This window comes from Falco punctatus (genome assembly GCF_963210335.1).
Source record: "Falco punctatus genome assembly, chromosome: 11".
Classification (NCBI taxonomy): Eukaryota; Metazoa; Chordata; class Aves; order Falconiformes; family Falconidae; genus Falco; species Falco punctatus.
Genome location: NC_137591.1, coordinates 28,394,263 through 28,411,400, shown reverse-complemented (window position 1 = coordinate 28,411,400; position 17,138 = coordinate 28,394,263). Strand labels below are relative to the sequence as shown.

Sequence of the window (17,138 nt, the reverse complement as noted above, 5' to 3'; positions counted from 1 at the left end):
AGATGAAGTTTAGGCTGGAAGAGATGTTTCAGCTGCCTAGACATCCCTTGGCACAGATGGGAGCAGCCTTGGCATCCCTTGGCCCTGCCCTCACTGATGGGAGGCAGAGGCTGAGGTCACCCAGACCCCTTTTCAGCTCCCTCGGGTTTGGTGTGGACTCGATGCCTGGCTTACACAGCCCTCCTTCCTATCCCAGTTGGATGGAGGGGAGCACTGTGGTGTCAAATGGGGCGTAAATCAGTCTTGCCCAGAGTTAATAATACAACTTTCATGTCTCCCTCGTGAGCTACCAGCCCTACGGCACCCTGGCTCTCTTGAAGGTCAACCAGAGCCAGTCCTGCCTCGGTGTCCTGACAGCACCCACCGTGACTTCACTACGGGGTCCGTGTGTGCCACCTCTGTGCCAGCCGCAGTGCGGGGGGAGCAGAAGCTGCGGGATGTGATGCGAAGGGGCTGGAAACCACCCCGAGACAGAAGGATGCATGAAAGGATGCACGAGCCCCCGCCTTCGTGGGACGCTGAAGCTCCGTCATCTCGCAGAGCTTCCTGCCTGTTCCCAGGCTCGTGAGCTTTCGAAGTTGTTTGTTTATTTTGGGGAGGGTGGGGGACGTTTTAGGAGCTGAGAGAGGAATATTTTAAAGGAGGAATTCGGTGCCAGATTGGCATCCTCTGCATCAGACGGAGCAGCACACCAAAGCGTGCTCAGAGCTGCAGGAGGGAGCCGTGTTTGTCAGCTCCTTCTGCTGCGAGTCGCCCTTGATATTCAGCAGCCCTGGGTCTTTCCAGGGGCTGTGCTGGCTGCGGGGGCTACTAAACCCAAAGCAACATGCAGCAGACTAATAGTCACATCCTGGGTTTTTTTAGGACACTCTAAGGTGTTTCTGTTTTCCACCCAAAGTGAACCTGGGCCCTCAATCAGAGGTAACTGCCCCTTGACACAAAGGTGAGTCCATGGTAGCACCTGGCGGTCTGGAAGGAGGGTCTTCTACCCTGACCAGGAGCTGGTAGTCCTCTCCCCGCTAAGAGCCGGTCCTGCTGTCCAGCACACTGGCCAGGGGCTCCTCGGCTCATGGAGGATAGAGGGATGTGCTTTAAGAGGTCTCTCTCCCAGCTTTAAGTAATTCTTGGTGTTCGGCCCAAACTAACCATGCAGCTAGGGCTTGCTCCAGATGAAAACCCACCTCAGCCGTTCCCCTGCCCACCTGCCAAGAGGCACAGCCCGCCGGCTGCTTTGCCAGAGCTGTTGTTTGGGAGCGGTCAGCTCCAGGGTGCTCCAAGGGGACCAAGTGTGGAAACTGCTCCCTTCCCACTGCTGCTTCTGGGAGAATCATATTTGCTTTAAGAACAGGCATTCAGCCTATAACGGTAACGGTGCTTCCTTCCAAAGGAGTCAATATTACAGAGTCTTTGCTGTTCTGCTAGAATTACAATACTGGGGTTGAAACACTGGCTAATTACCTAGTCATTTGTTGTAATGCTCCCAATTAACTTGTGAAAGCATAGCAAATGCATTACTTCACACCTTTTTTTAATGGCTTATACAAGGTTATTCATAGATAGTAGAAGATAAACAGTGTTGCATATCACATTATGGTGGTATAGCACTTCCTTGCTTCCTTGGGCGTCCTTTCTTAGCCTGGGGAAGGCAGGAATTCATATGTGAGATGAGGTGATCACCTTGATATGATTCATTTCACATCCAAGCTGATCACATCACTTTGGATGTGATTCAGTCGAGTGTGGCTATCAGGGTAGATGTGGGAGCCTGTCAAACCCCAGAGCAATGCCAGCAAGGCAGGATGGATCAGTCTTCTGGGGAAACCAGTCCAAAGGAGGTCCCACAGCACTGCCCACCTTTCCCAGGCTTGTTGAGCTCAGTTATCCCAGCCTCTTGGTGTTGGGGAGTAGAGGAAGGGGTTTTGTGCCCAGGGAGAGGGCCAGCCTGCACCCAGCCCCACTTCTCCTCGCCACCTCTGCGCACCGCCTGATTTCATGCCCACCAGAACACGCACGGCAAGGCAATGTTTGCCCATACAAGTGCCTGTTTGCCCACACAACACATTTGTACATCTGGCTTGGCAGATTGGTGCACACGCAAAAACGGGCATGAAAACACTGAGGCCTGGATGGTAAACTTGGTCTGTTTTTTCTTTCATTTTTTTGTGAGGGTGCTGCTCACAGTTATGTGGTTACAACCGCGTTGAATGTGCCCATCAGGAGAGCTTTGGCTCCCAGATATTGTTCCAACAGTCTAAATGTTGTCTGCATGACTGGTGCAGTAGGCCACCTAAAATATTTGCTGGCTTTTTAACCATAAAGCTTTCTTATGACCTTTTCCCAAACTTTGTGTCTGAAGATATGTCCCTCTAGCAAGGCCTTTAGTTCCTTCCCTGTGCCACCCCAAAGCAAGCACAAGACGTGCAGTCTGAGGAAGGACACCAGCTCAGGTCCTAGACCCAAAGCCAGCATTTTCATGCAAAGATGCCCCAAGGGATAGTGATTGAAAGCAAGCTGACCTGCCCATACAGATGCCAGGAGGTAGCTTTAAGCTGCCCAGTAACTTGGTTATGTGTCTGGACCCAAGGACATCTATAAGAAGGACAGGCGACAAGGAACCAGAGCATCTTCTCCGGCCTCACTGAGTGCCAATGGCTGTGGTGGTGTTCAGCTGCAGAGACCTGGCAGGGCCAGCACTGGCTGCAAGGTGACTGCTCCTGGACGTGGCTTTCTTGAGTTATTTATCTCCTATTTCACCTTCTTGTAAACAGAGGTCTGTGGGTGACTATCTGCAATGGTTGGGACAATACATGGATATCTAGATGCAGCTCCCCATCCAATTTCCCTACTCAGCAAAGACATGCTTGAGAGATAATCCCAGCGCAAGCGATGGGTTTAAACCACAATGGCCATGAAAGTCTCCATTATTTATCTCCAAGCTGCTTAGTGATAAAGTGGGTGGAGAAGGAAGCCACATTTCCTGCTCAAAGAGTGTGTGGGAATACCTTTTCAAATGTTAATTTCTCATGTTTTTCAAAAAGCTACCCAAAGGAACTGGTCTGAGCGAATGCTAAGAAGCCTGTGCATATTCAAACCAGCTAAGTTTTAAAAAGTCTGCAAAGATATTTGGAATGAGGGGAGGGAATAAGAGGGAGCTCCAGGAAAAAACCCGCCATCATTTCCCCCACTTCAAAGTTAAAATTAAATGTACACGCTTCCCTCTCCTCTGATGTACCTCCCTCCAGGGAAACAGGTGATGAATGCAAAAGCCCGGAGGGAACAGGATCAGCCAAGGGGTTCCCCCCCAGCAATGCTAATGAACATCCTTCTCCCAAATCCTTCACCCCACGGGCACCCATCATCAAAAACCACCAGGCAGGGCTGGTGTGGGCTGGCTTTGGACAAGCGCCGAAGAGATACAAAAAGCCGCACATCCTCACTTCTGTTTTGCATCCAAGGCAATCTGGCTCCCCAATATTAAATCGTCCCACTGTACAATTCAACGGCTACCATGACTCTATTATTGATAAAAACCTGTTCTACAAGAGCCGCCCTGCCAATATGTGGCTAATTGGCCGTTGTTAATATACATCCTAGGGGTTTCTGTTGTAGCTTTTGCTTTAAAAACATTAAAAAAAAAAAAAGTCATGTGTGATTTTAATGCAGATTTGAAAGAAAAGAAAAAAAATATTCTCTTGGGTCTGTACCCAACACAAGTTTTAAAGTGCAGAATCTGTGTCTGTTATTGAATAAGAAATGCATGCTGAGTGCCAAATTTCAGCTTGAAAGCAGCCAGAAGCTATCTGGAGGGAAAAAAAAATGTTTTGCAAATACCTTTTGTAATTGTAAAAATAAAATAAATTAAAAAAAAAAACAACCAGAATGAATTCACCAGTTACTAACCCTTGAAAAAAGAGGGGATCTTGTATAACTCGGGGCCCGTAAGTGACATCTAAGCTGAACAAACTCTTGAAAACATGAGTTTATAGTTTGCACCTTATTCCTCATAGCCAAGCGGTTTTATAACCAATGTCTCTTCATCCCAAATATTCAAGCAAGAACAGAAAATGCCTTGGGCCTGGCCGTAAATGCAGCGAGGGGATATGGATCCTGCTGTCCCTAAATATGAGTTCCCTCATTTGTAAGGGCTTGGTTAACTCTCATTTGGGCCAGCCCTGGAACAATAATGTCCTTTCTTGGTCTGGAATTTGTCACCATTGGACATACCACTCCCAAGAGAATCATCTTGATGGTCTTTGCTTCCCTCTTGCTTTTCCTTTGGCCAAGCAGTCCTGGGAAGAGATGGGGATGTTCAGTGAAACCCTTCCCTGCTTGCTTCTCCACAGTGATGAAACACAAGAGGTTTTTTCCACTGAAGAACAAGAAATCTGCAGCAATGGGAAAGAGGATGGAGGTATCTCAGCTGAACGGTGACCCTGAGCTGCGCTGCAGCTGTGCTTACAGCCAGGTGAGCATCCCTTTGAACATCCACGAGCGGGCATTTGCATTGGGCAATGTGGTTCAGGGATCACACAGCCTGAACAGGGATCACACATGGTCAAACGACAGCGGGCTTGTCTGTGACAGCTCCTGAATTCAGAGTCAATAAAGGGAAGGGGGTTGAGGTTCAACAGGTACGCCTCCCTCCCCCCATCACAGCACCCTGAGTATGGGACCATGCAGCTGATGCTGGTATGCTTCCTTTTATCCTCAATCCCCTTAAGAGCCCCTCCTGACTGAAGTCTGGATTTGCGATCCCCACCCTGCTATCAAGCCACTTAGTATACAGAAGTATAAGTCTTCGTGATGCACAAAGCAAAGGAAATCATGGGGAAAAGCTCTTCAAAACACTCATTTTTTTTACAGATCAAGAATTTCACGACCTAGTGGAAAGCACAAACAATACAGGACCAGGCATTCGTAATATTTGGTGCCTGGTTTGTATAGCTGCTGCAGCTAATATCCCCAAATAAATACTTCCGTGACTAATCTCTTGGAAAGAAAAACACAAAGAAAGAGGCTGTCACATGAAACAAGATGATTTTGATGGGTTTTTAAATGTATTTTATATATTTATAAGCACAAATTCTTCCTTTTGGGCTGCATAATATGCTTTGTCTAAAACTGTTTGTCTTTTGCTAGGTAAATGTGTTTGCTTTCTGTCCTCATCCCATCCCTCTGTCCTTCCCCAAAAGCCAACCAAGAGGTCCTCATCCTCCTTCTCTGGACTCAGGCGAACCTCTGAATATCTTGCTGGGGATCTAGAGGTACGAAGTCTTAAATTCTAGAAATAATCGCAATTTCATTCAATGTGATTAAACTATGGAAATTTTCTCCTTGGGATTTTTTTTTTGCATAACGGCAACAATAAAACCCCATAAAGAAAAAAAACCAAAACCTGTTGGCGTCATCAGAACCTAAAAATAACAGGAAGATGACTGCTGGTGCCAGAATGATACCAAACAAAATCTATTATTGAATTAGTTTCTTTCCAATTGTTGTTCTTAGGAATATATTTCCCTTTCCCCCTCAGGGTTTGTTTGGAGCCAAGGTATTCTGCCTGCCAGTGCCATTCCAGCACTCAAATTAACAAGAAGTGATGTCTTTTACAGTAAAAACCAATATCTATTAAAATATTGATGAAGGCAAATAAGCTAAGGAGTTGGTGGTGTCTGGTTTCTAGCTGGCAGTCAGGGGATAGCTTCGAAGGGAGGGGAGAGCTGCACAGCCTCACCCCAAGCCGGGACAAGCCTCCTGTTCCCAGCAGGTAGACCTGATGTCCCAGGAGCAAGCAGCAGGAGAAGCCTGACTCCAGGTACTGACATAGCTCATGGCATGTCTGGAGCACCTGGAACACTTTCCTCCCAGCTTGTCTTCCACTGCCAGATCAATAGTGTCTGTTTTCTCTCTGGTGTGGGTTTAGAGGCCCTGCTTGCTGGGGTTTGCTGTCCATTCACTTCAAGGGTTTAATCTTTTATGTATTTTCACCGTCTTTCATTCTAATTAAGTGCCTATCAATCTTGTTTCATTGTAGCTGAACAACTTGGCAACTGTGGGACTTTCTGCTATGATGGAGAAGGGAATTGATCCAACAGGTCAGCTGTTATAGCTTAATCTGCACCTCTTTCCTGCTCTAGTATCTTAGCATTATTTTAAGGGTCTTCTGAAATCATCTGTCACCATTTCTCAGACTATTTCTTGCTCGCTGCTATTGCTGCCCCACCATTACCGTTATCTTGACCAGAACAAATGAGTCGATTGCTGACACTGCAGTGAGGCTCTCTTGAAATGCAGGCTGTGCTTTCATTGACTTAGTGATATGCACTTCATCTGCAGTACCACCCTGAATTTATCTAACCATGTCATCTTCATCTGTAAGGATTCCCTGACTGCTATATTGATGCTACTGGCATCCTTCTCCTCTCTGCTGTGGCTGCTGATTTTCTTACGGCACAACGTTTCAAGCCCTCCATCAGACCAAAGCTCACCCTTTGCATCTCCACTCTCGCGAGTGAACTTGGTCCTGTAGATGTAGTGATGCTAACAGACCCATTGTGAGGGCTGGACGAGTCCTGGCTTTGACACAGGATGAGAAAAAACCATCCATATTACACAGCATCCTCTCCTGAGCTTTCCTGTGCTGACAGGAGGTCCATGAGATGGCCAAAAGCTGGTGCAGTCCAGCAGCACAGCCAGGGTGATCCCACTGGCAGTGCTACCACCACTGACCTGCTTTACCCCAGCAGTTTTCTCAATAGCAAGTGAGCGCATCGGCTGCGATGCCTTCAGCTCCGCCACCCAGACAAGCGCTAAATGACACGATCCAGGCTGGAAGGAGCCATGTGTTTTCTTCTGCATGCAGCTACTGCTGTGCTTCCAAACACATCTCTCCTCTTGCCTTTTTTTGTACAGTAACTTTGCACACACAAACGTCAAACAGCAGCTGTTTGGCTAGCATTTTGAAAAGCAACTAGTGATTTTAGCTGCCTTAATTTTGAAGCTAGGCTTTCGGCTCTACACAGTAAAAAGGCTTCTTTTTCTTCTCCAGTAGCTGTGGATATTTTTACCTATTTCCTTTGTAAATGTGAACCGTGGAAACAGTCAGACCTTATCAGGCATGAGTGTCTTTGAGGTTTCCCCTTGTAGAAACAAAATGTCACGGTGCCTGTCAGAACCAAGTTACCCAGGGCTTCTCCTACTTCAATTAAGCATGAGCAAACCTATAATGTGTCAGAGCCAGCACTAGGCAAACAACGTGCTAGATAATTCTGGAGGTCACTTTAATGCTGGGTTTGAAAACCTGAGCAGGAAGCAGTGCTGCAAAGGGTTTCTTGAAATGTCTTTCACTCCTGTCTGAGCCATTCCACCCCAGAGCCTTTTCTGGTGTTTTGGCCCCTCTGGAGCCTGGATTAAAATGGACATGTGCGGTTTTTGGAAAAAAGGACTCAAGACACAGGTCAGATCAAGGCTTTGAATCCTCCAAAGCAGTCCAAAGGAAGCCTGAAAGGTGCAGATGAAGAAATTGATTTTTAGGGTACAGATTTAATTTGTTGTAGCTGAAAGGTCACTTTTTAATACTTTGGTTATTTGTCGTGGGCCCAGAACAGACCTCTAGGCTTGCAGTGCAGGGCTGGACTGACAATGGATTGACAGTTAAGACTGGAAGAGAATCCAATTCAACAGGTGTTCCCTCAGGATTGAGCCAGGAGCACTTGGTAAATGAAATGCTATTCACTGGGGAAAAAGCTACAGGACAGTGATTTTTTTTGGGTGTCCTTATCTGATGACACAAGAGTAAAAAAAAATAGTTTCTTTACCTGTGTTGGAAAGCGTTAAACTGAAGTTCTAAGTGCAGAGGTGGAATTGCTGCACAAAGTTAGCTGTGGACAGCCACGCTGGTCTGCTCCCACAAAGAAGGTGCGGAAGAACGGGCAAGCCTGTGTACTTCCCAAGGTCAGGATAAAGCCAAGTATCCCATCCCAGAGCACCTCCAGAGGTTTTTGCTGATATCCGAGAGCACAAAGGAGAGCACAGCAGTGTCATTCACTTGTTGAATAGAATCATCACCAGCACAAAGTGCCCCAGAGATCAGCTCTGTATTTGTCACCCTCCCATGGATGGAGGCAGGGCAGTGCCTGTGCAGCGTGCAGCTTTGCCTGCAAATCCCATTCATCACACACCAAGTCTTCTTCTGTCTAATCCTCTCTTCTTCCATGCATGGCTAAATGATTTCATTGCAGCAAGGCAGTTGTCCCCGAGAACATGATAGGAGGCGATCGCCTGACTGGCTTATGTCAAACCTCCGAAAAAATAGTTTTAAAGAAGTGTCACTATTAATTTATCCACTTCTCAAAAAAATCATCTTGCTAATCCTTGCTTCTCAAAAGCCTTTTTTTTTTTTTTTTTTTTTGGTGGGGTTGACTTCGGCCCAAACCTAGGCTGCTCAGAGGGTGCATTGCCTGTCCCCCGCCACTTCCCTGCAGGGACCGGCCCAGGTCAGCAGTCAAGGGAGGAAGCAAGTGGGGACATCTGATAACAGACTGCACGTTTGGAAAAATCATGCTCACCACACATGGGCTGGGTGGGAGAAGAAGTGGTAGGCTTAAACAATAACAAAGCAGATGCAATCTGAACATGACAGAGGAGGGGAAGAAAACACGGTCATGATAGGTATGGGGTAAATGCTAGAGCAGGTTGTGGGAGAGATTACAGAGGCTGCATCTGAAAAGTTTGTGTGTGGAGCCTGTTAAAAGTCTCCCTTTGGAGTGGATTTCAGTGTAGATGACCATGCCCTTGTGTGAGAGAAGTGAACTGCTGGACCTCTGCAGCTTACTTCAGCCCTTTTTTTTTATGATTTTTGTAGTATTGCTGTTGGAGATCAAGAAGAATAAAAGGGAAAATCTATCTTCTCTTATAAAACTAGAAGTAAATGCGTAACGCAGCTTAATTGAAATTACTGACTTCCCCAGATAAGCTGGATATAACTAGATCAACAGTGATCTGGTTAGCATAGAAAAATGGCTTGCGATAGCCAGTGCTCACAGATTAGAGCACCGAGGATGGAGCAGTAAGACACTGACAGCAAATTTCATGGGGAAAGAAGGCCACGTAGGTTTGCTGGTGACACAATAAGGATAACTTGAGCAAAAGCAAAATCCAGTAGTTCAACCCTAGAGCAGGAAAAGGAGGGGATGAGGAGTTTGCTTTAATGGCACCACCCCTGGGGTTTTGGTTCTTTGTTGAGTTTCTTGAGCAGTTCCCTGCTGATCTGGACCTCAGCTGAAGCTGTAGGCTCAGTATGATCTCTAAAGTTGTAGAAAAGATGAAGTCATTGAAGATCATAATTTGAAAACACAACAAATCCGCTAAGCTGAGTGCTTTGTCCTTGAGTTCAGCTTGAAACCTGTAACATTTGAGGGACACGTTAGAGGGAAAGAGGAGTGTTTCAGAAGCATCTGGAGAGATGGGCTTCAGATGCCCTTTTCCCTATTTATGCTTATTAGAGACAAAATTGAAGTGCAGCATGATTAAATTATGCATATAAAGAAGAGCTTCCACAAACAAGAAAACATAAGCAATGTGGGAAGGAACAGAACTGCAAAGAGAACGAGAGGAGTGAAACCAAACAGGATGCCAAACTGCAAAAGACATTTCAACAGCACCTAATTAAAACTGTTCACATTTGCAACAGACAGAAGGTAAAGATATTCACTAGGAAACAGAAGAAAGGGGGAAAAACATTAAAAGGAATTATTTAGTCAATCACAGGAGATTCTGGGAAAATAGCAAGCTTGAGCAAAGGCCAGTTGCAGAATGTGAAATGCATTTAGAGTTTGGGGGGTTATTTCCATTTGTTTTGCAGCAGAACTGACTCCAGCTGGTAATAATGAAAAATATAATGTGCAGCAGCCCCTTCCCACAGTGCCTGCAGCCTATGGGGAGCTGGCACTACCAACATTTTGAGTTTATCTCCAAGCAGTGATTTGAATAAGATCACATAGCAACCAGTCCAGGACTGAGAAATCAACCCAGTTCTCCCAGGTCCCACTCCAATAACTTAATCACAAGATTATCGCTCAGCTTCTTTTGTTAATGAATCTTCATCGTTTGGCTTCAGAAACCATAGACACAGCAGTAACAGTGAGGCTGAAAATCCAGCATGATGCCTTTGTTAGCGGGATGAACTAGCAACACGTTTTCTCCTGTGACACCTTTCAAAACCTGACATGTTCACCACTGGGTTCATCTGATTTCAGATGTGTAGCAGAGCAGCACTAGCTTAAAAGTGGAATAATGATGACAAATGGGTCCTTAGCCATGTTTCAGAGACCAAATTGAATCTGCACTTGGGTGACAAAACCACGGAAGATGAAAAAACAAGAAGAAGCTACACTATACTTTGCTTGTATCTGTCTAAGCAAAATCATTTTAATAATTGGTGAACATGGAATGAGAAGTAGTGAATAACATTTGAAAGGGAAAAGGCTGCCGTGTAGCATGCCTGAGAATGAAAAGAGGAAGGGTTTTTTTCCTTCTTGTGGCAGAGCCTTCACTTTCAGAAAGAGCTGGCTCGGTGAAAACTGAGCTTTCTTGCTAGAGAGGCTGATTTATGTGTACACACAAAATCTCACTGTTCAGAGATAAGACACCTAAGTGCTTTGTTAATGATGAGTGATGAAGCGGCATTCAGAGCTGTAGGAAGGAGCTCTTCATTAACTAAAATGGGAGCTGTCAGAGGCCTTTGGTAACCTACCAGTCTAGATGCTGCCTGAGATCCAGCCATCCTCTCCTCATCCACCCATGATGCTACACGGAGATGCCATAAATCACTGGTGAGCTCCATGAAGAATTGCCATCAGACCAAAGGTGAATGTTAAACACTCCCATGCTGGGATGTTTGTGCTTCCCTTCTGCCTGGGTAGGTCCCAAATAATGAGCCCTATGCCGGTGGATGGCAGCCAGAAGGAATGCCTTAGCTTTTCCAAACCCCCGAGCAGGAGGGTGCCCAAGAGGCTGAGAGTCCTGCTCAGGCCACTCCTGGTGCCTCTCTTGCCTTTGGTGTGCTTGTGATTTGGCTGTGAAGGCCAAGGCCAGGCAGCAGTGTTGTTCCCAGCCCTGACACAGAGAAATAAGCAGTGTCACAGGCACGTGGCTTCAGTCGTCGTCCCCTCAATAATGTCATTTTTGCAGGGGCAATAGGAGAGGGAAGAGCAGAATCCCCTCCGGACCGCCTCCTTCTCAGGGAAGTGACTGATGAGCCTGGCAGCCTCTGAACAAATATTTCTGATGCAGAGAACTCACTTGTCAACTTGAAGGAGCCCCGAGAGGAAATTTCCAAAGCAGATCTGTCGGAGATAATGACACCGCACAAGGAAGCCCTCCTTAGGAGGAATGTCTTCAGAAGATGTGGAGAGTTTGAAAATACGACGCTTCTGTGCATCCCTGTTGATGAGTTAAAATTCAAGCAACTGTGGCCCAATTTTTTAATCTGTGAGCTCTAACAGGTGAAGCACAAGGAGCCAGTGATTCATTTTTTTCACCTTCCCTGATTGCTTCCTTGGTCAGTCAGACCTTGTTTTTTTCCAGATCAGAAACCTCTCTTTAGGCCTGAGATAACTTGCTGTGTTCTGCCTTGTCCAGATTACAAACCAGGGAATTTTTGTACATCTGGATGTTTGCGTAATTGCCTAACACTGTGAAGCCCCATCTCAGCTGAAACCTCTTAGCTCCACTGTTAGATAAAAAGCAATTAACAGTAACCATAACCAGAAACACTTTTAGTGTGAGGATAGGCAGCAAATGGCAAATAGATACATCAGAAATGTGTTTTTGCCTTGTACTTTGCTGTTTGCAGTCAATGGGTCATTAATTTTTATATGGGTATCATGTGCTTATAAGTGGTTTGGGAATCTTGAAGTTATTACCTATGACAGTAGCTTTGATTATGTTGGCTGCTCTGCGATGCCCCTGATCCTTGGGTTTAAAAGTCACCCAAAAGGATACAGCAGCCAGAATGGCACCCCAAGGCGGTGCTGGGTACCCAAAGGCACCCAGGCTGTGCCCTGATTACTCCTCACACTTGTTGAATCTCTCAAACATGTTTCCTCAAAACAGGGCTGGGTTTGTAAAGCTGTTTCCCCTCTGAAAGCTCATCAGCATGCACGCTTCGTAGGTGTTGTTCAGCTACCCCTGCTAAGTAACGGTATTTTATCCTGTCAAATATGAAATTGGCTCAGGTCAGAAATTTTGTGCTGAGCCAGCCAATCTTTGTGGTTTTCACTAATTACATCTAGGACAGATAACCGATAGATTCTTCAGATGAACAAGAATAACTGTTTTAACCTCTTCTTCCAGGTGTTTTCTGATATTTTACATTTTCCCGTTCATTAGCTCGAGTTTCAGTTCTCTGGGAAAAAAAAAAAAAGTAGGACAACTTATATTTTACTTGGCAAGTCGATCGTTTTATATAAAATAAGGTTTACTTTCTGTGTGAAATCACAGAGGCACTTGTAGAGTATCTGTGTGCAAAATGATGTGAATAACACTAGCTGGATTCATGCAAGTGATGCTTTTTAATCTAAAGAACTGCTGAGTTTCAAAAAAAAGCAAATACAGAGGTGTCAAGAACAAGATTGCCTGTTACCACACTCCGCACTGGAGCTGTGCTTTGGTTATCAGTTATTTTTAAGCTCTCTCTCCTGGTTTGCTTGGCATTAATTAGCCTGTGCCTCCAGATAATCTATCAGCAATTACCTGTTTAGTTTTATTACATTCTGTTCCTTTATGCACTCATTCAGGACTTCATTTGCTCCCAACTTGCAGACGGTTTTAAATGTTAAGCTTGTTTTCCTAGCAGATGGAGAATAGATGCCTCTATTTCAGGTAAGCATTTTGTGGTATTTCCCCGGTGTAAGAAGATAATACTGCGTTTGTTATGCTTCAGGTCGAGGAGGATTTGCTAAATGTAAATCAAACCAGACCTTTTGTGCCTCGTAGGTTAAAGGGGTTTTGCTGAGATATTTCTGTGTTTAATATAAGTTGGGTGTCTGTCTTGTGCAGTCAGTAGCTGTGGGCAGTGGAAAAAGATTTTGCTGGAGAAGCTCAGCCTGGGAAGCTATGGTGCTGGCATAAACCTTGCCAGTACTGCCACGGCCACCTTGTACACATGGCACGGTACAGATTCAGCTCCCTGTCGCAGAAAGGCTCTTATGGAGTGTTTTCAGGGCTGAAGGCAAAGCTTCTCTGCTGCCACACAACCATTTTCACTCCAAGTTTCTCTTTCCTGGGAGGCAACAGCCTGCAGCAGCTAAAAAAGAAAGAGAAAACTAAAAAGGAGCCAAATGAAAAGGCATTTATACAAATGTGCAAAGACTGGCACCTTGGTCATCCCAGAGGTGACCAAAAGATTCAGGGTAGAGCATGTCTCTCCCTTGAATGCTGTGACCTCTGTGAACGTGTTTCGCAGCACAGTCCTGCAGCTGGAATTGGGTGCCCAGATCCCAGCAGAGCTGTGAGAGGGAGCTGTTCTGGTGGCAAGGGACCGTCTCCACTGATCAAGCTGCGGTCCAGTAATTCATCTAGTGACAGTCCGCACACATAGGAGAGAAAGGAAAGTGGGTGTATCTACACTTTCTCTTGTTTTTTCCCTTTGCTTCTCTTACAAAGGGTAAGTCTCTGCTGCACAAGTTTCCCGACAGCTGAATGCAAGCAGATTGCCTGCCTTATCTCCATTTGCCCCCTTCTGTGCAAACGTTTCACTTCCCTGCAAATTTTTCAACTACTGACGTGCTCCCGTCTCCACTCTGCTATTATGAACCGATGTGCTGATGTTTTAAGTAAAATGTTTTGTTTTAAAATGTGCAACATCCAAATTTACAAAAAAAAACCCTAAACAAACAACCCAAATCCCAGAAAGAGACAGCTCCCTCCCCGAATTCTCTCTGATGCTAATTATAGAAATCTAATTTTTCTGGCAGAAGCACCAGTCAGTGGAGGGTTTGGCTCTTTTCAGAGGCTGAAGCTTTGGGAAAATATACTGAGGATGTTGCATACAGCTGGGAGATGTGGCAGGTACATGGTGGAGGTGAGCGCTGAGAGTTTGGAAATGCACACAGACGCCGGGGGTTTGCCAGTCCCCTCCCTCCCCCAACGCCTAGAATATTGAATTGTTGGTTGGTCTTCATTTTTAAATCCTCTAGTGCTATGCTGTCAAGACACATGCGTTGTTTTCATAGAGTTGGCAGCAGAAGTTTGGTGGGTTTTGTTGTGGGTTTTTTTCTGAGCTCAATTTAGAGAAGGGTAACAAATATTTTGGGTTTGCTCTGAAATCGTTACGGGAGGAGTTTCTGGATTATACATCACGGTTGCTCCTGCAATGAAAGTGCAGCTCTTCTGTCAGGGTTTCAGCCTGGTGATGTTTCTGGCTGTTAGGGTGAAACCCCAGACTGCCCCCATTGCAGGAGACAGAATGCACTTGCAAATTCATGCCAGCACAGATTTTTATTAGGGAATCTTATTTACATACTGCATTCTCTTCTTGCACAAGAAAGCTGGAGGCATTCTTCTAACGTATTTTAGAGGCGATTTGACATTTTCTAATGGCTTTCAGGTATAATTGAGCCTGTTCCATGTCTGCAATTTCCAAAATAAAACTGGAAGATTCTTTGGTTCCTGCTTTTTTTGGACAATCATTACTCTTATTTTTCCAGGTTGACCTATAAATGTCCATATGCTGCAGGATAATTGCAGTAGGTGTAGGTTCCTTTGGAGACGGTCTTGTGTGGGAGACAATATGACAGCTCATCTGCATAGCACAGGCATCATACCCCTGACTTGATTTAGCAAAGAGTCCTGGATCTGGAGGCTTCTCCCGTTTAGCCTGTATATTTAGGGGATTGCTCATATACACTGTGCACTCGCACTCTCTCGTAGAGTCATTTCTCTGTTATCTGTGGACAGCTCGGCTGGTTTGAGAATAAGTCGCAGCCTGCAACAGGCGCAGAAGACCCTGGCTTGGGGGCACAGCTGCTGCTGTTGGATCCTCAGGCTGTATCCAGGCATCCCGTGTTGTTAAAAAATGTGTGTTAACGTACAGCCGGAAGATTTTATGTGAAAAACTTTGGGTTGACCATGTGTGACAGCAGCGATGAAGGCTGCACCGATAACCAATGGAACCGATGTCCCAGGAGAGTGTTCAGTCATCCAAACCCAGTGCCTTTTGGTTAGGAACCACACACAAGTCGTCCCTAGACTTGTTGAGCCTACGTGAGACTCCTAGGGGCAGAAAAACATCTTGGGAAGCTGGGATGCAGGTTGTCAGCCTGAAATTGGGATGAGGTACAGGAAAAGGAGCTTCATCACACCGTTCCACAGCATCCCTAACCCTGTTACAGTCAGATGTCAATGATTCTCACCTGGCAGTTAAGGAATTTGTGGGCATTTAAGTGTTTACTTTGAAGACCTCCAGCAGGCAGATACCCTTCCTGTCTGACAGGCGTATTTTGGAGAGGGATTGAGCAGGTGGGCTTGAACACATAATGGAGACTGGGCACTTTGTTTTGGAGTCCTGTGTGCTCTGAGGAGGTGTTTTCCGTGGCTAAGGACCCTACAGAACAGTGTGCTCCTCCTGTGAGCGTGGCAGGGCTGTCTCCTGTTGTGTATCTTGGTGTCTATTGAGACCCCTGTGAGCAGAGGCTTCCTCAGCCCCATGGAGGGACGTGGCCTGGGCTCACCGGCTGTGCGAGGAGCAGAGACATCAGAGCCGTGAGGGGCTGTGATAGGCAACTGATCCCTGTCAGGCATACTGGGGGAGTTGGTTGTCATGCTGGTACTATTGGCCATCACGTTTTCTGTGCCTGTGTCCTGGGTGCTGACGGGGTGGTGGCCCTGGGTGTCGGTCAGACTACAGCTGTGGAAAGATGCTCTGGTCTCCAGGTGTCAGTCACTCTGAGGGGCTGTAGCAGGAGCTGGAGTCTGGCTGTGTCAGGCCTACTGGAGAGGTGGCAAGGGTTGGTGGCTGGGTGACAGTCTCACTGGGAGTGGGTCTGTCAGCCTCGTGGGAGTGGGCTGCATCAGGAGCCAGGAGTGGTCTCAACGTGTCAGTCGCTTTGGGGCTTGAAGCAGGGGTTGGTTGCTGGCTGTGTCAGCCACACAGGGGTGTGTGTGACAGCGGGGCAGCCTCAGAGTCTCAGTCACACTGGGAGAGTGACAAGGCTGGTCCCTGCCTGTGTCAGTCACTCTGGGGGTGTGATGGGGCGGTTCCTGCCTGTGTCAGTCACCCTGGGGGTGTGACAGGGGCAGTCCCTGTCTGTGTCAGTCACACTGGCAATGTCAGTAGTACTGGGGGTGTGATGGGATGGTCCCTGCCTCTGTCAGTCACACTGGGGGTGTTATAAGGGAGGTCCCTGCTGGTGTCAGTCACATTGGGGGTGTGATGGGGCGGTCCCTGCCTGTGTCAGTCACACCGGGGATGTTACAGGGGCTGTCCCTGCTGGTGTCAGTCACACTGGGGGTGTGATGGGGCAGTCCCTGCCTGTGTCAGTCATCCTGGGGATGTTATAGGGGAGGTCCCTGCCTGTGTCAGTCACACTGACACAGTGTGATGGGGGCTAGTGTTTGGCTGTATCAGTCAGCCTGGAGGATTACAGGGGTTGGTGTCTGGGTGTCAGTCACACTGGGGGAGTGACAGGGGCTGGCCTGTGTCTGCGTCATTCCACTGGGGGGGTGAGGAGGGCCAGCCTCTGGCAGTGTCAGTCACACCGGGGGTGTGACGGGGGCGTGTGTCTGTGTGTCCCTGCCTGTGTCAGTCACATTGGGGGTGTTACAGGGGAGGTCCCTGCATGTGTCAGTCACACAGGGGGTGTTACGAGGGGGTGTCCCTGGCGGTGTCAGTCACATTGGGGGTAGGACAGGAGTATGTCACTCACACAAAGGGTTGTGAGAGGAGCTGGCCTCCAGCTGTGCCAGTCACACTGTGAGGCGTGACAGGGGCCGCTCTCCAGCTGTGAGAGTCCCGCCGGGAGCGTAACGGGGGCCGGTTTCTGGGTATCAGTACCATGAGGGCCGACCTCTGGCTGTGCCGGCCACCGCGGCTGAGGGGCCGGCGGCCCAGGTGCGTGTCGCCACCGGGGGTGAGGGGCCGG

The 17,138-nt window shown here is 47.1% G+C and overlaps 1 protein-coding gene across 2 annotated transcripts in view; it reads left to right on the top strand.

The window, feature by feature from the left end:
- Window positions 1-2: 2 nt before the first annotated feature.
- The window catches only part of LOC308071657 (uncharacterized protein), a gene marked incomplete at its 3' end in the record, with an annotated part of 48,874 nt that continues 31,738 nt past the window's right edge, over window positions 3-17,138 (top strand). Inside the window, exon 1 of one of the 2 annotated variants that reach the window (XR_013931260.1) lies at window positions 3-17,107. Of the gene's footprint in view, window positions 17,127-17,138 lie in introns of both variants that reach the window. The other variant, XR_013931261.1, reaches the window with a different exon arrangement.